General features: G+C 45.2%; 1 protein-coding gene across 3 annotated transcripts in view; it reads right to left on the minus strand.

The window, feature by feature from the left end:
• Nucleotides 1-27,459, minus strand: part of SYT17 (synaptotagmin 17) — a 73,513-nt gene that overhangs the window by 1,623 nt on the left and 44,431 nt on the right. The gene's annotated exons all lie outside the window — the stretch shown is intronic.

Consider the following 27,459-nt stretch of genomic DNA (forward strand, 5'->3'; position numbering starts at 1 on the left):
AAAAGGAGCTCAGTAGGAAACCGTCCTCAAGAGTGAGTTCCTGGCCTCACGGATTGGGGAGTTTTGCCATTGACTTCAATAGGGCCAGGATTTCATCACTAGAGAATAACATCAGAGTAATGCAGTAAGGGAACAACCCAGAGGCCAGTGAAATCAATAGAAAAAGACTCCTCCAGACTTTGATGAGTTTTGGAGGAGGTCCTAAGATTAGCAGCATCTTTGGCAGAAGGGAAGAAGGAATCTTCCTGCAGTAGATGTCTGCGGTGATCAAATGTATTTTTGTATTAGACCATATGCCACATAGAGGACATGGACAGGGCATGGAATATGGTATGTAAAATTCTGGAGTTATTGTATAGAAAAGACTTTGCAGAAATTGTAAGCAAAATGCCTCAGCATTTTGGCCTATGAAAAAGGTTATGCAGACCTGGTTAGCTGCTTAGAAAAAATAAATGTTATTTTATAGATTAAAATAAGATTCTAATCTGAGATGGATACCTTGGTGCCAACAAATTAGAGCTTGTTACAGTGGTATTTAGAAAACAGAGAAAGTAAAGGGAAAACAACTAGCGCATACACAATTACAGTAGAATTTTTTTATGTAAAAAGAGGTTGAGATTTTGGTCCAAACACACTCTAAGGATGAAACACATAAATATAGTGAAGGATTTTAAGTGAATGGATGCTATATATACTCCTTTCATTTTCTAGTTGCAAATGTGCTAATTACAATTACCAGAGATCTTGATCTACAGAAAACAATCAGACATGACAAGGCTGTCCAGTGTGATGTCTATAAAGGGCCAATTTTCAGTAATTATCACTAGAGCTACTTGTTAAAAGTCCAGCTAAGCAACAAAGAGGGAGGAATAAACCTAATATCCTGTTCCTTCTATTAACCGCCCCTAGTGGAACAAATGGCCACCCACAGCAACAGAAATCATAATTATGCAATATAAAGGCATGACCCTGGAAAGCAGGGAGCACTCCCGTGAGATTGGATTGAGGGCACCCAGCAGCTTGCAGGACAAAGTCCTCCATCAGTGCAGCAGGACGGTGGGTGAAAGTGTTTGAGAAAACCTACAGCTTTGTCTACACTAGCACTTTTGTCAGTCAGAGGTGTGAAAAAACACACCCCTGACCGACATAAGTTTCATCGACAAAAGCGCCAGTGTGGACAGCGCTATGTTGGTGGGAGATGCTCCCTCCTGCCGGCACAGAGTGGCTACACAGGAAACCTTATAGCGGCGGAGCTGCAGCGGTACAGCTGTGCTGCTCTAACCTCCCCAGTGTAGGCATAGCCAAAGTCAGAGGGTTCCCAGGCACTGGCTAGAATCGGAAGGATCAACAAAAAATCTTTAAAACTGGATGGATTTCTAAACTTCCAGTACAAAGTGATGCAGAATGTAACTCTTCCAGGGGATTAATGGAGGCAAGTTACCAAGCACTGGATGCTCTATCCCTATTCCCTACAAGTGTCTTTTAATGATTCTATATTTGCTATTATACTAACACCACTCTGTAAATATGCTAATTAACTATGTATAATGTACTGTTCTTAGCATGCAGCAGGGATGGCCTTTGGCTTGTAGAACAATCAGAGCCTGAAGCCCTGGGCTTCCCCTTTTCTGTCCTTTTGGCTAATACATCATGCTGCCTCAGGCTGCTAACTCAGGACCCGATCTGGCTCCCACCAAAGTCAGTAGCAATATTGCAATTAACTTCAGCCGGGGCAGAACTGAGCCCTCTGTTCATGCCAGTGTGTGGTTGGTCACATCCCATTTAGGTTACACATTCTTAGTTTACACCGTTGGCATTATTCGCTTGTTAAAACAGGAGCAAGCAGAAGCAGGGGATTGGACTGAGGTAGTGCCAGGAAAAGGGTTGCATATACAAAGTGCCATCTGCATAAGGGGGAAGTTTACTCAGGAATAGGGTGACCAGACGTCCCGATTTTATCGGGACTGTCCTGATATTTGCTTGTTTGTCCCGCATCGCGACCGATGTTCGGTCGAGACACTGGACAAACAAGCAATTTTGCCCTCCGCTCCCGCGCACAGGCGGAGCCTGGAGGGGCTTGCGTCCCCCCCCCCGCCCCGACTCCGCCTCCTCCTTCCCCCATTGGATCGCTCCCCAAATCCCTGCCCTGGCCCCACCTCCTCACTGCCCCCATTGGATCCCTCCCCAAATCCCCACCTCTTCCCCAAGCATGCCATTCCTCCTCTCTCCCAGGCTTGCGCTGATCAGCTGTATGGTGGCACAAGCGCTGGAGGGAGGCCCGGGGGACGCAGGGGAGCACGGGGTGAGTGAGTCCGGCTTGGCCCCGAGTGCAGGCATGAGGGCGGGGCGGTACCTGCAGGGGCAGCCCCGGGTCCGGCCTAGGGAACCGGCTCCCTGTATGCGCCCATGGGTGGGGGGGCAGCAGCTGCCCGCACCAGGACTCCGACGGGGCTTCACCTCCCACCACATTGAGGCAACGGAAGCCCCGTTCGTTCCCCTGCAGGACCCGAGCAGGACAGGGGGGCTGGGGCCTGCTGCCCCCACTCCGGGGCCACCTGCAGTGCTCTGCGGGGCAGCTGGGCGCGGGTCGGGCCTGGGCACACTCGGAGTGACGGGATTGCGCTGCCCCGCAGGGCGGGCTGTAGGGAAACCCCGCCCCGGGGCGGAGGCAGCGGCAGCCCCGTTTGTTCCCCTGCGGGTCCCGAGCAGGACTGGGGGACTGGGGCCTGTTGTCCCCACTCTGGGGCCGCCTGCGGGATTGCACCAGCTGGGCACCTTCCCCTATGTGGGGAGGTGGAGACGAGGTGAGCTGGTGCAGGGGGGTGCTCCGGCGGCTTTTTTTTTTTTCCCCTCCGCCGCCCCCCGATATTTCAGTTTTGTCATCTGGTCACCTTACTCAGGAATCTCCAGACAAAATTCCTGACTCGTCATCACCTGGGGAACAGGGTTTTGCAAGAACAGGGCGTAGACCTGTCCCTCTGCACTGCTCCCTGGGGCCTTCTCTCCTCATGGCACAGGTAAGCACAGCTTACATACCAGACCCTAACACCCATGGAGCAGGAGATACAGCTGCAACTATCAGCGTGAACTCCCACAGCAATTCCCAGTGGAGCTCTGCCTCAACCAGCAAGCCATTCCCTCTAAACCTGGAGCTCTCCGAATGCATGATGTTCCCTAGGGGGAAACAGATAATAATGCCTGTCTATAATGCCAGCTCCCATTTTCCCTGATACTTACGGTATATCCAGATGTACCTGATGTTCTATCAAACTATTCTGGAATATTTCTAATTGACACTACTAAAATGCATAAAAGTTTTGTCTCTCAAACTCTTGAGTCCCAGTTTAGAAACAGTTAACGTCATTTTGCTGAGCCTGTGCTATAAAAACAATATGAGCTCCAAACATGGAGGGCAGTGTTTGAAAATTCCACTTTAAAACTCTGAATGCCTTGTGTGTCTTTAAACTACAATCAATATTTTAATTTGATTTATACCCCAAGACAGGGGGTCAGATTCTGGTCTCAGCTACACCAGTGGAGATCTGGAGTAACTCGATTCGCTCTAAGGGAGCTACTGCAAAGGAAAGGATGGCGTGATGAGAATCAGCCCTGTTTTCTGTGGAATGGCCATGCATGCAAGGCAGAATTTCAGACTATCCATCTCTTTAACTAGTACACAGCCTGTCGGAGTTATTAATGAGCTCTCATAGAAGGCAATGCATCTCAAACATACCCAGCAGGACTATGAGAAATGCCTGAAAGATCCCAAGGGGGATTTATTATCTGACAGTAAACAAACATTATGCAAAAAACAACAACAAAAAGCCCCCCAAAAAACACCCTCACCCAACTTCTATAATGGTATTTTTTTCTCTTTGTTTCAACAACGAAAGAGGAAGCAGAACCCTGAGACACAATACCATGTAATTTAAACCATTAGGGATAGGATGGTCTACACTAATTAATCACAGCACAGATTAGCAAATGCAAAGTACTCCAGGCAATAAAAAGAAGAACAGGAGTACTTGTGGCACCTTAGAGACTAACAAATTTGTTAGTCTCTAAGGTGCCACAAGTACTCCTGTTCTTCTTTTTGCGGATACAGACTAACACGGCTGCTACTCTGAAACCAGGCAATAAAAGGTTCCTTAACAATCAGTTAATGTTGGGACTGTAAACTGAGCAGCTGAGTTCAAATGTGGGGATCACTTATTGTTCTGGTGATGCTAGGCAGATTGGATTGCAGTGATTTTATGTGCACTTGCCTTTTAAAGTATATACATTTCAAACCATTTTCTTTAATTCCAAGAGAACTACCTGAGGGTATAGCACTCATCTCCCAGACTAACTACCCAAAGGAGAGTTCCAGTGCTTATCTGGTAGTGTCAGATAATTAGCATATTGAATCGTTAGGGTAGCAATATGCTAATTATACTACAGCTTACTACTATCATTATTAGTACTGCTATCATTGGTAGCACTGGTGCAGTTTCACGATTTCTGAAAAAAGGGAAAAGAAATTTCCTGGTGTTCACCTCCAGAATGGATGTTAGACTTACTTCAATCAGGTGGCATTTTAGGACTGCAACAGATAGCCCTGTCCTCTACTATAATGTCTACAAACAGTCTCAATGAATTCACATCTTGAGATAATAAAGGCTGCTGCTTGCTAAGATAAAACATCTTTGTCTGCCAAAAATTCAGCTCCGTTTATCAGTCCATGAGCTCATTTTAAAATTCTAGGCAGTTCATCATTGGGAGCTAATTGTTTTATTCTACTGTTAAAACTGTCAGCATTTGCTTGGTAAACCATCTGTAATGGCTCAGAGGAACAGAACTGCTTAACAGGCACCACCAATCAGAAAGCTCTAAAGATACAGCTGTGAAATTAAGCCTCTTTTTAATCAGATCCAAGCCCTGAATTTCTTTTCCTGCTAATTTTGTTTCTTACAAGAACAGCTTGGGAAGGGAAATTTGAAGACTCCATACACAGGGGTAAGAGAAGCTCAAAATAAAAATGGGGTCTTTGTAGACTGCACCAGTTGTCCAGCAGATTGTACCAGTTAGATGTGTGATAGGTTTCCCTCACTGGGTGTATTTTATAATGTGCTTCATCTCTCAACTACAGAGGAAGAAACTGTTGTTCATTACCTGCTTTAGAAGTAGAACTTCCTTTATCAGCGTGCCAATTAAGCACTGCCTGGTACATTGATAAGGGTGTGCTAGCCATTCTCTCTTCTCTACACTATTTATGCTCTCTTAGTAATTGCACACACAGAGGGTTGGTTTAAAGGGCAAAAGCACATGCTCTCCTTTCCCAAGGTGTATATATACTCAGAGTCCTGGTGAAGACTCTCAGCTACTTCAGACATGGTCATTGCTACGTTTGTCCCATTATACACACTTGCAGGTCTCTGATCTATTTATTCACATTAAGAGAATTATAGTTTTGCCAAGATACGACACAAGCCACAAGCAACCCTAGCTGGCACAGTGAGGGGAACAGAGTTGCCACCTCTGCAACAGGAATTATTCTGGCCAGGCAAGATTTCACAGGGAGAGATGAGAGAAGCTGACCAGCAGCAATGTGTGCATCCACTATCAGACAACTAGCAATTACTTCTAATGGCCACATCCGCGCTAGCTGAGGAGATAGAAATGTCCCAGACACACAGACCACACATCTTTGGGAAGTTCTGAGTGAGCCAAATGCCCTGTGTACTATGGATACATCCAGCCTTCCTGCCTTCAGGCCTGGGGAAGAGGCTCCAGATGCCCTCTTTCCACCTCCCTTATGCACCAGAGTGAAGCACATAAGCACTCGTAATTGGGATTGTTTCAGATGAGGCAGCTCTAAAAGAAGGCAGGACTCCACCCAAAGGAGGTGTCCAAGTAGTGCACATTCATTTGTTAAATAACACAAGGCTTGCTTCAGTTAGGTCACTGCAGGCCTAGAAGATGGGTTAACTCATAGACTTTTAATGCCAGAAGGGACCATCATGATCATCTAGTCTGACCTCCTGCACACAGTAGGCTACAGAACCTCACCCACCCACTCCTGTCATAGGCCACTAACCTCTGTCCTCAACACTTGATTTAAAGACTTCAATTAAACTGGTACTAGGTCTGCAAACCTGATAACCCGGCAGGGCTTTTTAAAGCATAAAATAAAGTACTTTTCTCATCATCTGGATTTCCCCAAACTCAGCCAAGTTCTGGTTATGACCAGGTGGACACTTATTTTCCATTTTAGTAATCTCTCTTCCTAACAGAAATTGCACAACCGGATCTCATGAGGTATTTCTGCATGATAGTAGTCATTGCTGTGACAACAGCATCCATTTCGAGGCCAAGATAGAGCAAAAAGCAATTAAAAAAGAAGAGATCAGGTGACTGGATATACTGTGCTAATCAAACTAATTCCTTCTGTATCTGCACATACCGCAGCCGGCCATTGAAGAGATCCACTCTGGAATAAAAAGGTTCCCCTTACCCTTTCAATGGAAATGTTGAAATATACATGAAAATTGGGTTCGTTTATGTGCACCAAAAGAGCTGCATTTTTAAGGATGAACAATATGGTGCAAATAACAATTGTATATTATCTATTTACTTGTGTTCTTCCTAAATGCTTTTTTCCTAGCTAAAGTACTGATTGGACTTTGTGCACTGTGATGAGGTTGTCTCCAAATTCATTGTGAAGTATGGGGACCAACGGATCCAGCCACATAACTCCTTCCTCCGACGAGCCCTCCTGTCAGTACTCCTAATGACATTGCATGAGTAAGGGGTTGCTGGATCATTTCCTTAGGCCAGTGGTTCTCAAACTGTTGTACTGGTGATCCCTTTCATGTAGCAAGCCTCTGAGTAAATTATAAATTTACTTATAAATTAAAAACACTTTTGAATATATTTAACACCATTATAAATGCTGGAGGCAAAGCGGAGTTGGGGTGGAAGTTGACAGCTCACGACCCCCCATGTAATAAACTCGTGACCCCCGAGGGGTCCCGACCCCCAGTTTGAGAATCCCTGCCTTAGGCCCACCTCGGCCTGAGTAGCCAGGCCAGGCACTGGGCAGATGCGTGGAGAGACACTTCCTTCCAAGCCTGCAGAGTAACTGCTGAATGGCTCTAATAGGCTACTTCAGTGCTGTGCATGTTTCTAATGCAGAGCCCCATGGTACTGGCCACTGGGAGATTCAGGCAGCAGCACATTCCCAGCCATGTTCCTCTCCTAGCCAGCCCACGCATTGCCCCCACCAGTCCTCTCTCTGCGTGCTGCGACACAGGGGTCCCTACAAAGCTGTGTGCTGGGGAGCAGCAAGGGTAAGCACCCTCTGTGTGACATCTCTTGTCCCCTGTGCATTGGAACCATACAGCTTCACTGCTAAGAAGGCCTCAGTGCATACAGGGGACAGGGCAGTGTGTTTGCCTTAGTGAATAGGAACATTTCACTAAGGTCACAACTCCATTTGGCACAGAGCATTTAATGGGACCTATGCACCCATGCCCCCCAATGAAGTAAACTCGCTCCTGTGGCATTCTCAGACCCTGTGGGTGCAGAACTTTCTCAGATCTAGTTTTGTGTGCCCACTGCCCTCTTCAAAGACTTCTCCATGATCTCACTGGTCTTCTAAAAAAACACATGCAGACAATCGTGTCTCCTGATCACTTGCCATTGCTTTTCATTTGGTAAATATTGTTAATGGTTTAAGGAGGTTTCTTTCTTACAAGGCCAGTTAGCTTGTGGGCAAAGTGACTCATTCCAGCCTCCTCTAGCTACACAGATGTAACTCAAACTTGTGCATAGGCTGTGCCGGTGTAAAAGATGACTTGCAAGGCAATTTACCCAGGTTTCAAACTACAATGGTGCAAATAGAACCCAACAATGTAGGCAAGGCCTAATTGAGAAGTGCAATAAAAGGGAAGGAGAAAACCCAAATGACATATTTATAACAACAGTCCCCCAGCTAGCTGCATATAGTGCCTTTAGCTCCAATACTATTAAAATAAATGGTTGTTTAAAACACTACAGTACTTTGCTCTTCTAGAGGAGAGACGGCTCTTTTTTGGCTCACTCTCATTTTGAAAATACACCCCATGGAGTGTGCATAGTGGAAAATGAATCAACTGATGGGGTAGAAAGCAGATAGGATTAGCGAATTAGCTACTTATGCACTCCAGGCTCCCTAGAAAACCAATGGAAACGGTACATAACTCATTAGAGACCTCTTCAGTTTGCATTAACATAAAAATCAAATCCACTGGGCTCAGCATCTTTGCCACTATGTAACATTAAGCTGGCTTTTGCATCCTGAATATTTTGCCTATCCAGTACAGGTCTAAGGGCATGGTCCTGCCATTCTTGCACAGACTTGCATGGGATATCATTTTGCTTATCAAACAAGACTTTCAATTTAAGCAAGTCTTATTGAAAAGTTGGATTGGAAAGCATCAGGAAGCATAGATTTTAATACGTTGGTATTAAAATATAGATTCCGCCTTTGAATGATCATTATAGTTATGAAATAATCTGCACAGAGGTCCTCATTCAGCAAGGTACTTAAGTATGTGCATAACTTTAAGCAAATGAGCAGTGCCACTGAAGTCAATAGGGCCATTAAAGTCAGTGGGGCTATTTACATGCTTACAGTCAGGCAGAGGCTTAAGTACCTTGTTGAGCTGGGGCTGTAAACATATAGATATCCTGAAAAATATGTCATAGTGAGTTATTTAGCAATTACTGTAGCAAGCGCTAGGTATAAACAAGCAGGAACTCTGCTGCCCCCTGCAGGCAAACAGGTTCAATACCCAAGTAACAAAATAATTTAAAATTAATAAATGGAAATTATTTATTAAGCGCCTGATCTCAAAAGGTGCTGAGAACCCACAACTCTTACTGAAGTCAATGAGACTTGTAGGTTCTAGTCAACTTCTCTCAGGATCAATCCCTAAATCAATTACATAAAGAGATGCTGTACTAAACTGTTTAACTCCAAAGGAAAACAATAAGAGAAAACAATGAAATGAATGAATCCTTATGAGTTTATCATCCATGTTATAATTTCAGTAGCTTCAGGAGTCCCTCTTGGCTTCAAATGGAACGTTTTCCCTCAGTTACTCGGAATTCCCCATTAATTTATCTCTACTGTACATAATTCATTTCCTATCAAATTTTACCAAAGTTTTGTTTAATGTATTTGCTTTCACATTGCATATTTTAAAAGCCTTTAAATAATTAAGCGCTGCTTTGTGCACATCACATGCACACATCTGCCACAACAAATTGCACCACAACTCTGACAATACACCCAGTATGACAATGGAGCCAGTCCAACACTGCCCTGTGGCCATTTCCTACCTACCCAAACATAGCCAAACAAACTACACGGCAAAAGGAAACCAAAACAGAGTAAGACAACCCTGACGTTTTTCTATTTTTATCAGTACAATATAAACCTAATTTTTTCCCAAACTTTATTTAGCAAAACTCCAGTTTCATCTTTTAGTTCCCTGAGGCTGGTCTGGGTGAGACCACCTGCTGGTTATGCAAATCATTTGCTTCAAAGCTATATAAGAGTTTATTATATTTATATTATTGGTATTACAGTAGCACCTAAAGGACCCAACTGAGTTCAGGGCCCCACATGTTAGGTGTTGTATAAACACATAATAAGCAACATTCCTACCGCAAAGAGCCTACCAAAAGATGTGAGGTGATGAGTCATCCCCAAACTAGAGTCTGATCCTGTATGTGGCTGAAGTCATTCCTGTGCCAGGCTCCAGCCAGTCCACAAGTCAGGACCTGACTCACAGGGCAGGTATTTAAGCTTCACAGGAGAAACAGCAGCTCAGTCTGCCCAATGTAACTTCATGGTTTTGAACTCTCCCTTGCCTGATAGTGGTGGCAGACTCCACAGTCCTTAGATTGCTCCAGCCCTGTCCTGTCCATGCTCCAGTCCAGCTCCCAGCCCTATGCTTGCTTTGTTCCCACCTGTTCTTGATTCCTTATTCCAGCTCTAACCTCTAGCTCTGATTCTCAATCTGACTGCAATTTCATCCACCACTGGCAGGCATGACCCTCCACATCTCGGTTTCTGACAGATAAGCAGACAAACGGTGGGTTCCCCAGAAGCAGGGCAGTGCCAAGACTAGAACCCCAGTTGAGTCTCCTGACTCCCAGTTGAGTATCCTAACTACCAGACCACGCTCCCGCTCTGAAATGGGCAGTGCTCCAGTTAGCACAGCTTCTTTAAAGCCTGCTAACATTTTCTCCTTTACACTCCTGAGCACCTGAAACCTTAGGCTAAATAGGGATGAACTGTACTTCTGAACTGCTGATATCAATATTAAAAAGCTAGTTAGTGTAAAGAGCATAAAGTTAAGAATATACAGCCATGACGGGACACTAATGTTATGCTACTGGCGAACAATGATGAAGGTCCTAAAATAAAGAGCACCTCTCCTAGTGCAATAAGCAAGATTACAGACAAAGTTGTTTTGTTTTTTAAATGGTTTATAAACATGATGTTGGACTTGGCGTGGAAAGTCCCTTGAAAACCCGCATGTGAAGATGACAAAGAAATAGTGACATTTTAAAGCCACAATGCTCTCTAACTCCTCCCCCACCCAGATAAATTAAGGGTTATGTTGATATACATATATTAAATTATGATACTGAAATATAAAGATTAAGAACTGCTACATGGTAAAATTAAGATCGTAATTAGTTATACTTCAATAACTTATAATTATGGACAGTAAATGAGTTTAGATGAGGTAACACTTGTCTCAGCCAATGCCTCAGCCTTACTTTGTCTGGCTTGAGTGTTATTTTGCCATTTTTTCCCTCTTACATAGATTTTCTTAAATAATTCTATTGCTGGCAGGACAAAGGGGATGGTTTGTTCATGGCATATGTTGTGTTTTAGGTCAAAAGCAAAGTTAATTAGCCTGATAAATATACAAACCTGTAATGCTCAAAGTTCTTTTCCTGGGAAAAATAAGGGCAAGATGACATGAATACATAATGCAATGAAAATGGTATAAACAGCAAAAGCTGTGCAAATTGATACTTGCTCATATGTACAGTATGGTTACATAAGACAAATGCTTAATGCTAATTGGAGAAAAACTAATGAATATGTAAATGTGGAAACATATGCAAATCCAAGCAAAGGAGGGGCCCTAACTGGAGAAATAGCAGACTAGAAACTGAAGGAATGAGACAGAAGGACCAGACTGGGATCGGATGCATCAATGACTATCGTGAAGTAAAGAAGAACTTCCCAGTATCCCAGAATTCAGTGACATGGGCCCCTACCTATTCCATCTTAACTGTTTATCATCTGGCATAAATATATGTTCAGACACTACAACTGACAAGGACTCTGTCTGCATTTTATAAATAAAGATGAAAATTTAAGCCTGAATAGGGTGGACTCATGACTCAGTTTCCCACCTTACAGTGCCAACAACTGGTTCACGGATATGGAGCAAATTCTGCCTTCAGCTATGCTGAGGCAACTCTATTGAAGTCAACAACTTCAGTGTAACTAGAATTCAGCCTATATCATTTATCAGAGAAAAAAGAAAATCAGAGACAAGAGGCAGTGGTTTGACATTTATGAATTTGGTCTAAGTGAGTCTGTGAACTGAATGTAAAATTCATTTCCCAGAATTTTCCTTCATTAAGCTACTCTCTGCAACATCTGCTAATGTTAAACTGCAGATGGAATTTTAATCACTATAGCTAGTTATTTAACCCTTGTGCTAATGTTGAGTTGCAGGGATTGATGGGGCAGAGAGTGCAATGCTTCTAAGCAATATGTCTCTATCATCCAGCTGCTGCCTCCCACAGGATAACAATACTAACCAACTTAAGGAAACTCTGCCTTGGCAAAATTATTTCCCACTCCTGGTCCTGCTGCAAAGACAGCCCCATATATTGGCCTGCACAGCATCCGGACAAAAAAAACCCCAAAATATGAGATTGCACATGGACTTCAAAAAAAAAAAAAAAAGGTTTGGCTGCTGGTGTATGAAGTTGGTCCAGTAAAAGATACTACCTCACCAACCTTGTCTCTCTCATATCCTGGGACCAACATCACTGCATATTTGGAATGTGAAATTCAGGTCTGGCCCTGGGAATTCCCTTATTGAGCCTATAAAAGTACTGCACCGGATTTTGTGGGCAACATAGACTACCATGATATTGTTATGAGCTCGGTGAAACCTCGGTATGGGTTAAGTTAAAACCCAACAGACTGATAGGTGTGAATTCCCCAGTCAATTAACATAACTAAGCATAAGGTTGATACAAGACTCAATTAATAAAGAAGTAGCAAGGGTAATATAATTAAAGCTAATGAACATGAGGTTATGGAAAATATCAAGTTAATTTGACAGGATATATTTTTTTGATGAGATTACAAATTTGATTGATAAAGGCAATAGTGTTGATGTAATATGTTTATACTTCTGTAAGGTATTTGACCTGCCACCACATGATATTTTGATTAAAAAACTAGAACAATATAAAATTAACATGGCACAGATTAAATGGACTAAAGCTGGCTAACAGATATGTCTCAAAATATAATTGTAAATGGGGAATCATCATCGAGTGGGTGTGCTTCTAGCGGGTTTCCACAGGGATCAGTTCTTGGCCCTGTGCTATTTAACATTTTTATCAATGACCTGGGAGAAATATAAAATCATCACTGACAAAGTTTGCAGATGACACAAAAATTGAAGGAGTGGTAAATAATGAAGAGGACAGCACACTAATACAGAGTGTGACAAAGTTGGGGAATTTTGTAGTGTTTTACATAAATAGGGTGTGCATGCCTCAGTTTCCCTGTGTGCTGCATGTTTAACAAGGTGGTGGGAGAGGGTTTGTTGTTGCAGATGACCAGGTGTGACCCTCGCCTAGCAGCTGAGTCCCCGAACAACAAGAGGCCTGGCCCCGCTTGGAAGGCAGCCAGTTCTGACCAGTGGGAGGACACTGGTCTGAGGAGAGAGGACCCCGGTGACCTGACCAATCAGTTCCAGCCAAAGAGGGAACAAAAGACGGAGGAGAGAGGGCCCCACTGACCTGTTTACCTGGGACGGAAGACAAAGGACAGCTGTTGGGGTCGGTGATATAGGATGCCTCGGTTGGAAGGAGGGGGCTGCTGGACTAGTGAGAGCAGCTGTAGCCCACCAGGATGCAGGAGAGACCTAGATGTACTGTGCTGAGGGATGCTAGGCCTGAGGGCCCCAAAAGTTTCCTGTGCTGGGTTCAGATGCTCAAGAAATCTTTCTGCTTTACACTGGCTGAGAGTCACTCCAGTCTAGAGATCAGGGATGCATTATTCAGGTATGCATCCGAAGAAATGGGCTGTAGTCCACGAAAGCTTATGCTCTAATAAATTTGTTAGTCTCTAAGGTGCCACAAGTACTCCTGTTCTTTTTGCGGATACAGACTAACACGGCTGCTACTCTGAAACCTGTCATTATTCCCTCTGGGGGTGAAGGCCCCGGGGGTCCAGAGTGAGTGGACTCCCTGAGGGGGCCCACGGCGAGAGACAGGTGTACTGCAGGCCATAAGCGCCGACTCCGTGGGTGCTCCGGGGCTGGAGCACCCACGGGGAAAAATTAGCAGGTGCTCTGCACCCACCGGCAGCCAAGCTTCCCCCTCCTGCTCTCCGCCAAGTGCACCGCGTCCCCGCTCCTCTCCCTCCCTCCAGTGCTTTCCCGCCAGTGGTACAGGCTGAAAAGAGTGCTCTTGGTGCTGTCAGCAAAAAACACTGTTTCCTGCTATTTGATTCCTCGTGTATTCAGAGACACAGGGTTTTGTACATTATTTGCAAACAAATAAAATCGCACCAAAGAAATATCAGTCACCAATTTCTCTTCCTAACTGGAACAACTTACTAGACCCTGAATTTTTGCCTAGCCATTTGGGTCAAATGGGACAATAATATTCTACCTCGAAGAAGCAGCCTCTACCAGTGCAGTGATTATATTCTGGCATTTCCACCTCCCGTTCACATTGAATGTCATCTACTCATGGTAATGCTGATAATGCTACACCAACCCTAAAAGGTTCTCCTACACATATTACTGTTGCTATTATGTCAAGTATCAGGGGGTAGCCGTGTTAGTCTGTATCTACAAAAACAACAAAGAGTCTGGTGGCACCTTAAAGACTAACAGATATGCATATGCATCCGAAGAAGTGAGGTTTTTACTCACGAAAGCTTATGCCCAAATAAATCTGTTAGTCTTTAAGGTGCCACCAGACTCTTTGTTGTTTTTGTTGCTATTATGTATTCTTGGGAGGGAGGACAAGGCACCCTATAGCACAGTGCTGGGACCCCTACATAGCAAGAAATGTGTAAGCACAGATACCTGTCAAGAAGATCTTGACTACAGCCAGAAATGACACCACAGGAAATATGATCCCAGGATGAATCAGAACAAAATACTAGCTCTACCAATGTATCATTTTTCCAATTTAAAAAAAGAAGTTGGTAAAGGGAATACATGCAATTTCACATGAGCGTAGGCCCAATCATTTCCTTTTCTTACCATCTATTCCCTGCACCATTGGACCTGGGCCCAGCTAAGCACTTAAGCGCGTGAGTGACTTTAAGCATATTTCTATACTTCAAAGGGATTACTCATATGTCTAAAGGTACCCATCTGCTTAAGTGCTTTTCTGGGTCAAGATCTTACTGCATATGCAGTCCACCCTCCCCACCCCACCCAGCTACCTACAAGGCCAAACTGAAAGAATTGCTGTCTGTGGTGATGTTATTATTTGTAACCCTTGACAGAATAAAGACAGGATAAATCCATGCTAACCTTGAACTCTTTAGAAACATTGCATGCCATCAGTGTTAATCAAATGGATGAGGATAAAATTAACAGTGAAAGATGCTTTATTTGAAGTCATTCCTGTGTGTATTACAAACAATAGAGAGGAGGGGGGAAAACTCTATAAAATGCTACTTGACGCTTTCCTGTTAAGTAGCACTTCATGGCATTCAAAGCAGCAAATCAATTATCCAAGAGGGGGCCTTTTTTTCTCTGGGCCCTATTGTTTGTTTTCTAATCAAGCAGGCAAATAATATTGGAATTCACAGGAATTTACTTAATGACCAGAAAAACCTTTCAACTATTGGGGTTGTGCAAACATCATGCTCTGTGAGATGACCTGTTAAAACGATCCGTGCACTACAGATTAGAAACAGGATATTTGTTCCAAATACAAGTGTAGAGAACAAAGAGGCTTATGTAATGTGAAATAAAAATCAAAAGGATGCACCATCAAAAGCAAAGGATGCTGTGCAGACAAGTTTGGAATCTATTCCACTGCATTCACACAGAATTCAGCGGCTCTGTCAGTTCTTTGTATTTCCTTTCCCCTCTAGTTCTAAATCCATTTGAACAAAACAGATGAGCACGACCAGATACTGATTCTCCTTTCGCTTGCACTGGTTTTATACTGGGACAAATCCACTGATTTCACCCAAGTTAGTCCTGAGTTATACAGGTGAAAGCAAGAGCAGAAACAGGGCACTTGGGATTAATCCTGAGCTGCACAGAGCTCATGTTTGCACCAGATGGACAAGGAGGCAAAGATTATTCAAAGCCATCTTTCTACCTCCCCAAATCCTAAGGGTGGTTGGGATTGAACTGGCGCTGGGCTCTTACGCCAGAGAGGATGACCAGAGCATGGAGCAGAGCAGCTCTGCTCCTTCTGCCCCCTGGAACACCTCCTCCTACCCCAGAGTGCTCTCTACACAGCAGGGTGGAGGCACCAGGAGAGCTGGCGCAAAGGGGGCTAGCATCAGCTTTATGCTAGTTGAGGATTCCCCCTGCATTGGAGCAATGCCAATTTAGGTCAGGTTTAAGGTCCCTTTGCACCATCCCGTAGCTGCAATGGGACCCTACCTGGGCTGACGATCTGGTTCTGGGTGGTTACACCTCACCTGACATTTTAAGGCCAAATCCTGCATTCCTATTTCAGGCAAAACTCCCCCTGAAGTCATGTGAAAGAATGCAGGATCAGACCCGCGTGCTTCAGGCATCTTTGCCTGGCCTCCAAACACAACCAATGGCTTTGTTTACAGATGTGATCTGGCTCTGAGGACCCAGCAGTAGGGCTGTATATGGTAAGCCTGAGCATGCAAACACACAGCACAGCATAGCCCCCAGCCATCTGCATGTCTAGCAGAATAAGCTAAACTTGAAGGGGCATATTTTCAGGCAGTTATGAGGCCAGGGCTTATGCCTGCATTTTGTCACCTGCACAGTGAATAGGGTTGCCAACGTTCTAATTTCTGAAAACTGGACAGTACAGCAGGAGAGCTGGAACCGACCCCCTCCCTACCTCTTCCCCCGAGGCCCTGCCCCTGCTCTACCTCATCCCCCAATCCCCTCTCAGCTCTCCCTCCTCCTGTTTCCTCCTCCCTGGATCCTGTCCACCTCCCTCCCCGCAACCAACTGGGCTCCCTCTGCTCCGGGGCTAGGACGGGAGCCTGCCCACCCACGAGATGCAGGTAGGAGGTGGCCTCACCTAAGCAGGGGCTGGCATGGGTTGATGACCCAACAGCTCCTCCCTTGCCCTCCCTCCCTCCCCCACCTGTGGTAACTGGACTTTTGGTGTCCGGTCAGTACTGGATAATGTACAGGTCCCCTTTGAAAACTGGACACCTGGCAACCCTAACAGTGAATTACAGGCATCAATATGAGTAGTTACTCCTCCAACCTCTGGATTTGCAAACTCCCTTTGGGATGCCATGCCTCAGATCTACACTCACAATGGAACTGCGGCTGCATTTTTGTAGGTACAAATTGACACCGCAAAAGGAGAAGCCTCTATCTCCAAAAATTGTTCCTAGTACCAGAAAATGTCAGGGATCGCATTGAAACCCAGTTCCAGATAGAATATCTGCACTGATTTTAAAACCGTCGCAGGAAAGGTAATTATTTTATCAATTTCACTGCAGACAGTTTTATTAGGAAAGAAGCACTGAAAACAAACTAAGGAGATAAAGGAATCTGATGGGAAAGAGAAATGTAAAAGCCATATTTACATATGAAGAGTCTTGAATGTAATCCATTATTGCTTAGCCTGCCTTTGGAGGCAAATTGGATAATAGAGCGAATCCTCAATACAGTAGCGCCATTGCTATGCAGCATCTTAAAGTCAATGGTCTCTGGGTTACAGAGACAGACTCTGCCACCACATTCACATATATTATGTGACAATTATGGAAGCAAAGATAAATATCAGATTGAATGAGAATGCTTTCCACACTCAGTATTCTAGCTACTGATACTTAGAGAGTTTTAGGGCATAGAGCATAGAATAGATACAGCCTAATAACAAACTGTAATGAATCCTTTCACCATAACAAAACAAACAAACACAAGACAGATAAGGCAAGGAGGCAGAGAGGCATGACACAGTACAAATAAATGCACTTGCAAAATTGGCTAGTAAATCAGCTTGTAAATAGGAGTTTTACTAAGTTCTTTTTATTATGCCAGATTCAACAAAGGAATATTAAATATAAGTGAAAACCAGTTTATTTTATACTATGGCAAAAGTTGTATATACTCGGACACTGCACACCTTATTAACACGTTCAATTGAATTTGAGGGTCTAATTTTACCTTCTAATGAGATGATGCCACATTGACCAAGGTACAGCAACAGCGCTGCTCCACAAGGACTTCTTGTTTTCATAGGTATTCATTTGAAAGAATATTAATGTTCTTTCACTCTCGTATTTAACTTATTAAGCCATTCAGCATGATATAAGGAGCCAAATTCATCCCTGGAGTAACTCCACTTACTTCAGTGGAGTTATAGCAAGAATCCATCTGGTCAAGTTGTCTAGACCCCGACTGCCTGCTCTGCACTTAACTTCATTGGCTTCATCCTGGAGTGCTTACCGAGGGCTGGATCCTGCAGGCTGCTGAGTGAAGCACAGAGAGCCACAGGGCTAGAACTCCACATCCCGGGGCTGCTCAGCACTTGTGCAGGGAGGCTTGTGCAGGGTGTGAAAAAGTGCAGGCAGAGCTCAGCAGCGTGAGCAAGCATCTATCGCACACGCTGGGGAGTACGGGGCTTGTGAGGGACATGCTGAGGATAGAACGAGATCAGGGCAGTCTTGTTTAGGTATAATCCAGTGAAAGCGAACAATGGGCACAGCTGCCGTTTGGGGGATTTTCAATTACTCTCATTGCCAGCCAGCAGTGGCTACTTCGATGAGACCGAGTATGGCAGAACTAAGGGCCAGCCGCTGTCAGAACTGCTTCCAGAGCAGTGTCACTGGCACTGCCTTTGCCTCACTGTCCCTGGGGGCCCAACAGCCAGCAGTGCCTGCTCCCCTCTGCTAACTTTCCCCATGAAGTGAGCCTCATGACCACACTCAGCCAGCTCTCTCAAGTCTCACTACCCCACTCTGCAGGGAAACAAAATTTTGACGGGGTCACCTGCTCCACACTAGCCAAAAAATCATGCTAACGTTACCTTCTGCTCTTCTCTATTGGCTTGCCAATTGCCAGCTTGAGAAGAGTTCCAGTGCTGCTAACACACACGAAGACTGGATTCAACAGGACGGCTTGGGGGCTGGTAACAAGAGACAGATTCTTCCTCCTCTAGGACACCGTTTCAAAATCAGTACAGAACCGTTTGTGGCTGAAAGTCAACGCTACCGGAAAGCAGCGTGGTGGGCTGCTGTACTGGTACATTACAGGAGTCAGGAAAATCAGTTGAGAACCTTGCCCTGCTACAGTACCATCCTATAAACAGAGGATACAGCTTTGCCCTGAAAAGTGATGAAGTACCATAACGTTTAAAAAGGAAGCCCCCGGAGCAAGCATCCTTTGCTAAAATGCCAGATGCACTGCCGGGTGGCCGTCATGGAGAAAGTTATGTCATGAATGATAAGTCATGGGATACTGTGGTTGTTTCTCTATCATTTCAGCACTGATCCAATAGTATAATACCAGACAGGTGGACAGACTAAGAGGATTCCTTTTCAGAACACACTTTACAACCTAGAAACAAGGCTATAATTACTACAGAGCTCAACAGAAGGCAAAGTCACATCCTCATATGAAAAGCATCTCATGATCTAACTTGGGGTTTGGGAAAGAATGTTCATTAGATCCAGATTCTATCCATGGTTTCCAAGGCATCAAGAAGGGATGTTCATTAATGGATACAGAAAAAAACCCACATTACTTCCTGGTTCACTAACAATATACCCATTTTTGTCCAAAGGCTTCCACGGAGTCATCATTCACTAGCAAACTATACACTTGAAAACGATTCATTAAACTCCCTTTGCACAACTGCTGCAGCTAGCTATATGCATGTGAGAAGGGTGTTCATGTCTAACAGAGATGCAGAGAGAAGGGAAAGGAACCAGGAGAGGGATATATCCTCCAGTACTGGCATGTGTAGATTTCTTTTTACTATCAATATTTGCAAACAGCATCATATGCAACTTGGAGGGTGGTTTGTATTCTGTTAATATTGATACATCCTTTACAGGAAAGTCCCAATCTGGTTATCTTTATAATTAAATCGTAGCTCAGATTGCTGGGGGGGGGGTTTCAGACACTGCCCCCATTCCATGCTTGGAAGCAGAGTTCAAGAGGGTGTTGCGCTGATACCGTGTGCGCAAAGAAGACAAGCAGCATCCCAGCTCATTGCTTGGGAACTGCCACAGGAGCGTTTCCCATCCTCTGTCTCCTGTCTGGGTCCAGCACCCAAGGGCTTCTATGATATCTGAGCTGAGTCAGTGAACGATCACTCTCATTTAAACCACAGGATCACTCAATTGCTCCTGATGTCTAGGATGAATTCACATTACACTTCTGCCATAGGTATGTCAGCACCCTGCTGGTGGAGCTTATGCATACATTCCAAGGCCAGAAAGGATCATTGTGATCATCTGGTCTGACCTCCAATCATCATCTAGCTTCTGTCTCTTCATCTGCTTTCCCATGGCTGGATGGATTTAGAAAGCTTGCCTTTTACACTTTTAGTTAAACTAGAACAAATACATTGCCTGCCACTTTGTGCTGTGCTTGGGTTTAATTAATTAATTATTAGCTATTATTTTTATAAGAAACTCTCAACTTGAAGTTTCCATTCTGCATGAATTCCTGCTAGGGGTTAAGACCATTTCCCACTTATTGTCTACGTGTCCCTAACCTACCAACACTGAGCCCCAAGAACCATTGTTCACTTTCCCTACATGTTCTAGTAAGATCACTAGGATCACATTCTGAAGCCTCAGCGACCTGGAATAATGACCTGCCAGGAACACGGGCGGTGCTGACAGCAATTGTGTGCTCTTGTTAGACCTCCAGATCAAGGGCCATAGAGTGTGTGATGCACAAATTCATGAATGCTGAGTTAAGGGTATTTTAAAAATCCTGACATAAAAGGCCAAATCATGATCTAAATGCAACGGGTGCAAATCCTAAGTGACTTCACTTACGTCAATGGAGTTTTCTTTGCCTATGATTGAACTACACAGATTTAATGGAAATCAGCTTCAGCCTTTGTGAGTCAGGTATGTAGAATCTTTGGAGACAAGGAACCCAGCCAGATGTTTCAGAAACGGCACCCTCCACTGGACCCAGGCTACCTGTGATGAGCTAATTTAAGGGGAATGAGCCCATCAAGGGAGGGAGTTCAATAACGAAAGCGTGGGCCTGATAAAAGGCCATCAAGGGTATGTCTACACAGCAACAAAACAGCCCGAGACGAAGTCTATAAAATTGCACTGTAAACATCAAGCTGGAGCCTGAGATCTAAGCCAAGGGGAGAGGTTTCTTGTCAAGTTTATTTGTGTTTACTAAAGTATAATCCCAGAAAGGGAATTTTGTCTTACACCATTTTGGACTCTATGGAGTCCTTAAGGGGTCCTGAGAGGGGTCCATTCAGGCAAGGAGTGGGGGGGGGGCATGCCCTGTGACAGCACTGAAATGTAATTTTTAATGGAGGTTGCTTAGCAGCAAGATAGCTATCCCTGTCTGTAGCTAGATACTTAGTCAGCTCCCATCACCACAGTATCAGAACGCCTTGCAAGTATTTTAAAATAGAAATAATCTATTTTCTTATTTCCCAGCCTGGAAGAGAAATAGTTTGATTTGCTTACAGTGAGGGGGGGGGGTGTTTATTTTGTTTGGGTATGAAAGCAAGAGGCTCTCTGTGTGTCTAAATGTGTGAAGACATTTTTGACAGAAAGTTACGTTGAGGAAATGAGCTATGCACATTGAGAGCTGGGTCATGTTCTGGCCCCACACCTAACACAGTTTGCAACCCCTGCAAACTGGCAGTTAAAGGGGAGGTTGACATTTAACTACTTAGATGTTTGAAGGTCAAGTTTCCACATATTCAGGCAGCTCAAAATTCAGGTGCATCTCTGGTCATGCCTGCAACTGAGGCCAATTTCATGCTTCAACTAGGGTGACCAGATCACTGACATGAAATATCGGGATGCGGGGGGGGGGGGGGGGGGGGAGAGGGAGAGAGAGAGAGAGAGAGAGGAAGAGGGTTGGCGGAGAAAAAAACCCACCAAAGCCGTTTTGCAGGTGCCGGGGGAATTAGCAAGCCCCGGCCGCGCAGCAGCCACATGTGCTGTCCTCCCCGCCGCCCCCCCCCCCCAGGCACATGCGGCGCGTCCCGCCGCCCCCGCGGGGAAGGAGCCGCTGGAGAGCAGCCAAGCGGGAGAGGCGCGGGGCTCCGGACCCCGGCAGCGGCGGGGGAGAGCAGCTCAGTGCCGCACAAGTGGCCATGTAAAGTTTATCAGCTCGGGGAGAACCCCGGCCGGCTCCTCGCCCTGCCCTGTAGGGGGGTAGCGTCCCCGCCCCGCGCCAGCATGTCCCGCCAGCCACCGCAGGCCAGGTAAGGAGCCGAGTCCTCCCTCCCGCCTCGTCCTGGCTCCTCAGGTGAGCGGCATTCCTCCTTCCTCCCAGGCTTGCAGCTGTAATGCCGGCGCAAGCCTGGAGGGAGGGGGTGGGTGGTGGCCGGCTTCCATTCCTGAAGCTGGAAGCACCGGGCGGGCAGGCAAGGAGGCTGCTCCCCCAGGAGGGAGACGGGGGGCTCAGCTGAGGAGCCAGGACAAGAGGGGAGGGGGGGACTCAGCTTCTTATCAGCTTCTTATCCTACAGTGGCGAGGACCGGCCAGGGTCCACCCCAAGCCAATAAACTTTACATGGCCACTCGTGCGGCCCTGAGCCGCTCTCCCCCGCCGCTGCCGGGGTCCGGACCCTAATGGGGGAGCAGCCCCCTTGACCGCCCGGTGCCCGTACTCACCAGCTCCAGGAACTGGAAGCCAGCCTGCCGCCATTAGCCTGGGAGGGAGGAGGAATGCCACGTGCTTGGGGAAGAGGCGGGGCCAGGGCGGGGATTTGGGGAGGGAGCCAATGGGGGAAGGAGGGAGCGGAGTCGGGGTGGGGGTGGGGCGAGAGCCCTTCCCAGAGGGCAAAATTGCTTGTTTGTCCAGTGTACCGACCGCACATCAGTCGGGACGCGGGACAAACAAGCAAATATCGGGACAGTCCCGATAAAATCGGGACGTCTAGTCACCCTAGCTTCAACATATGAAGCTAACTGGAAAATTTAAAGATTTGGCTCCTTATCATTACAATACCAGTGAAAAGCACCAATATCTCAGTGTCTTGATCATGTGATCTATTTTTTTGCAATTAAAATACACATCATAATCACCACTCTAATATGGCCAGAGGTACTGAAGGCAGAAGGCCTACTCCATTAACTGTGATTGCTATGAGGCAGAGACAGGACTGAGAATGATTTTCAGTCAGGTTTTGTTTTTCCAAAAATTAAACCAGCGATAGGTGTGTTTTTTATCTAAGTCCCAAGGTTCAGATATGGATGCATTTGTTTTTACAGAACTTTGTGCCATGGTGGTTTTGCTTTGCAAAATAAGGAGGGTTCAGATCCATTTTCCAAAACTTTGTGCATGTCAGTCAGATAAATTATTCTGTTTTTGGCACATACCTATTTACAATCTTTATTTGTAGATAAAGGGCCATATTCATTACTGGCATAAGCAGGCACAACTCTGTTAATGTCAATGCATTGCTCCTGGTTACACCAGCAGGGTATTTGGCCCAGCATCGTGTTCTGGTTTAGCGGTATGCTAAGCACATTTTCACTCAACTACTACAACATCAAATAAAGCCTCACCAGTGAATATGCCCCACATAGAAAAGGTCTCTCCCTCATTCAAGAATCCTACTATGAAGTGTGTAGAGTACAACACAGGCAAAGTAAAGCCTGTAGAATAGTCACTGATAGTCTGAGGCCTGGTTTACACTATGAGGTTAGGTCGACTTTAGCCGCGTTAGGTCAATTTTATAATGAATGCGTCTACACAACCAAACCCGTTCCACTGACCTAAAGGGCTCTTAAAATCGACTGCTGTACTCCTCTCGGACGAGGGGAGTAGCGCTAAAATCAACCTTCCTGGGTCGAATTTGGGGTAGTGTAGATGCAGCGCTGTGCACTTCGATGGTATTGGCCTCCGGGAGTAGGGTGACCAGATGAAAGATGTGAAATATTGGGACGGCGGAGCAACAAAAAAAAAAAAAAAACACAACCAAGAGCCAAGGGAAAAACAAAAACAAAAGAAAAAAGAAAAAAACAAGAGCCGCCGGAGCATAGGAAAAACTGGTGGGGGCTGAGCACCCACCAGCAGCTCCACACCCCGTCCCCCTCCCCCCCGCACCAGCTTGCCTTTGTTCCGCCTCCACCTCCCCTGAGCTGGGGGCCACATCCTGCTTCTCCCCCCTTCCTCCAGCGCCTGTGCCGCCATTCAGCTGATTAGCGCAAGCCTGGGAGGGAGGGGTGAGGAGGAGGAATGCGGCGTGCTTGGGGAAGAGGTGGGTCCAGGGCAGGAATTTGGGGAGGGATCCAATGGGGGAGAGGGGGCGGAGTTGGGGCGGGGGGGGCACGAGCCCCCTCCGCCTGTGCGCTGGAGGGCAAAATACCGGGACAATTCGCGTCCCGACCGAACATCGGTTGGGATGCGGGACAAACAAGTAAATATTGGGACAGTCCCGATAAAAACGGGACATCTGGTCACCCTATCAGGGAGCTATCCCAGAGTGCTCCAATGTGACCGCTCTGGACAGCACTTTCAACTCTGCTGCACTAGCCAGGTACACAGGAAAAACACCGGGAACTTTTGAATTGTATTTCCTGTTTGGTCAGCGTGGTGAACTCAGCAGAACAGGTGACCAGATGTAGCATAGTGATGGAATAGTGACAGATTACACTATTTCACTGTTACACTTCACTAGCCATTAGTGTCCATGTATTCTGTGTCACAAAATGGTACCTAAAACAAGGGGTGCTGGAACAATTTTTATAGTGGGGATGCTGACAGTCATTGAACCAAACTGCAAACCCTGTATATAATGGAAACCACTTCAAGCCGGGCGGGCAGCTGCACCCTAAGCACCCAGAACCTATGCCTAAAACAAGCATCTATCACCAACAGCGACACAGAATTTCATGGACGCGCTAGTTCTTCTCATCAAGTTGTAATGGCTTAAAAAAGGAATAAATATCCTTAAACACAAACAGAAGGAATCTTTTTCAATAATATGTGGATGTTCAAAACCAAACCAACAACAACAAAACCCAAACCAGAAATATTCTGCAAAAATTCAGATGCAATTAAATCTCCCTTGAATCTTCCTTGGGGAGGGTGGGGAAAAGAGGGGTGAAACCGGTTTGTTTTACTACTGGGCAGTGTAATTTGATTATTATTTTAGCCAAAGCAGTTTCTATTGAGCAGAAGTTAATTAGAGCCCTGGGGTAAAATTTTCAAAACCACCTAAGTGATTTAGGAGCCTACAGGCCAGGTGTCATAAGCAGTTGGGCATCTAAAGATGCAGATACAGCTAGGCACCTACTGGAGTTTTGATAAGCGCCTAGGTACCTAATTTCCATTGAAATCAGGCACCCATCTGCATCTTTATGCAGCTAAATATCTTGGAAAATCTGGCCCTAAATCCCTATTAAAAATGGGACTTGGACACTTTAAAAGCTGTACCCTCAGACTCTATTGAGAAATGGCACCATGAGAAGTGGAGCTAGCCAGACTGAAAGCTACAAACAATTTAGAAGTAAAGGATTTCACTGACTGTCACATAGACATACCAAAAGTTATAGCCAGATCCTGCAATCCGCAATTATACAGTGCCGAAAAGCAAAAATGGCACAAGCGCCCTTCCCCCCTTCCTCCCCCCCCCCCCCCCCGCTTTACAGCACATCCCTTTAAGAGCGTTCTGCTGTATTTTACATTTTAGGGTGCAGCAAGAGGATTCCTGCTATGCCTCCATTTTAAGAGCAATCTCCCAGCTTCACCTCCTATTGTTTGTTACACAGACAGAATGTAAACTCCTTGGGGCAGGGCGGTTTCTGTTTCTCGCTGTGTTTGCATAGTGCCTAGCACAATGCATTTACTAGCTATTATTTACATTATAACAGTGTTCTGCTGCCTCAGTCAGAAGCAGGGCGCCACTGGGCTCCGTGTTGTACGGCCATAAAGAAGACATTTCTTGCTCCAATCGTTTACAATCTAAATAGGCACAACATTGATGTGTCAGAGGAAGAAGAGAAGTGTGACAGCAATAGGATCACATGGTTGCATATATTCCCTTACTGAAGTTATCAAAAGATTATTGTTTTATATCAGGTAAGTGAAGAAAAGATGTTAATGAGTTACTAACAGGCCATTTGCCTGGGAGGGACTAGTGCTTTGGGGGCCATCTGGACAATACTGCAATGAAAATATTATTAATATTAACAACATTAATACTTATTAACTAGCTTACAGACATGAACGACCACATTTCTTGGATTCTAAGAAGTTTCTTTCCACTTTATAATGAAGTGTCTTTTGGAAAATGATCAAAACTCAGATTAAAAAAGTATAGCCCGGCAAGTTCCAGCATCGCTCTTGACTGAGGTGAGTAGGTATCTTTACATCCCCAACACTGGCATCCACAAGTGCACTTGGAGGTATTAATCTCTAGGGTTTAAAACTCCCTTTTTGCTTGCTTGTGTACTTGGTAGGCAATGATCCTATGGCTCCACTTGAAATTAACTGCCTAGAATTCTGGTGTCCAGGCCAAATTCCATCTTTCCTTTAGTAAGAGACACATGACAATTAACACGTACTATTCTTTAATAGCTGTTGTGTTTGTCTGCATAGAGCCAATCCATGGTCTGTGTGGAATTAACCAGCTGATAGCACTGGGGGCTGTCTATCAAGTGCACAAAAGGCTAAGAGAATAAAAACACAGTGCATTTCTACCACGCTTTCATTTTTGGATCGAAGTGACTGTATAGCTTTGAATGGCTGCTGAAATGTATTAGGTCTCCTTCCTTCTTCTGACTCTTTTGTCAAGTTCTCAAAATAAGCTTCAGGAGTCACTTTTGCTCACGCTTGAAAAATACCTTGTAAACATTTCTGATCAGTGTCATCATGGTGCTGTCTATTTCTTTTGCAATATTTGAAACGTCCCACTGTACAGCTGGAGGCGTCGCTTGTAGCATTTCAGTTCTGGGATGGCATCTACTGCTGTTCAGATGATTGTGCCTATGACTGTCCAAGCTAATTCTACGTCACCCAGGAGAGTGCCAAGTGTGTCTAATTTGTTTTTCCACTGAGACAGATTAGCAAGTGCTGAATTTTCAGATACCTTGTGCTTTATGTCTCATGAGGAGCACACTTTTATGTTAAAATAGAGGAGTAACTGGCATTTTAGCAACAAAATGATGATGGTGAGCATTTGTCAGGGCTTATGCACCTCTGTAGACCCAATATGGCCTTACTATGCTACGATTCTGATCAATATGTGGTCCAGTTTCTCCCTCATCCACCCATCATTGAATATCCAGGTTTCCTGCCAGATATCTAAGTGCCTGAACCAACAGCCAGTGTTGGTAATGCCATGAAAAGCACAAAAGAAGAGTAATCTCACAGAGTTGTCATTTATTGTTCCAGAGGAAAATGGCCCAAGAATAGTTTTGAAGCCATTTCTGGGACAACTTGGTGCGGCGTTCATATTTACAAGTACAATAAGTTCGTCGTGCAGTGGAACAGATTGCGTCACAGCTGCTAGCTGCTGATAAAATTCATCTTCATTAGCATCTGTAGCTTCCTCAATGGGAGCATGGGCTACACTGATGGACAGCTGTCCATGGCGATGTCTCAACCTGGCATATAACAGTCAATCAGAAATAGGGTGCTACGTTGTAAGTCAACCATACTAAGGTTCAAACTCATGGTTCATCTATGTATAGGTAGATCCAATGCTGTGCTTAAACAGGATGGCTACAATTCATATTTTCAATCCAAAGCTAGAGAGAATCATATGATAGGTGGGGGCGGGG

Source organism: Malaclemys terrapin, chromosome 10 (genome assembly GCF_027887155.1).
Source record: "Malaclemys terrapin pileata isolate rMalTer1 chromosome 10, rMalTer1.hap1, whole genome shotgun sequence".
Taxonomy (NCBI): Eukaryota; Metazoa; Chordata; order Testudines; family Emydidae; genus Malaclemys; species Malaclemys terrapin.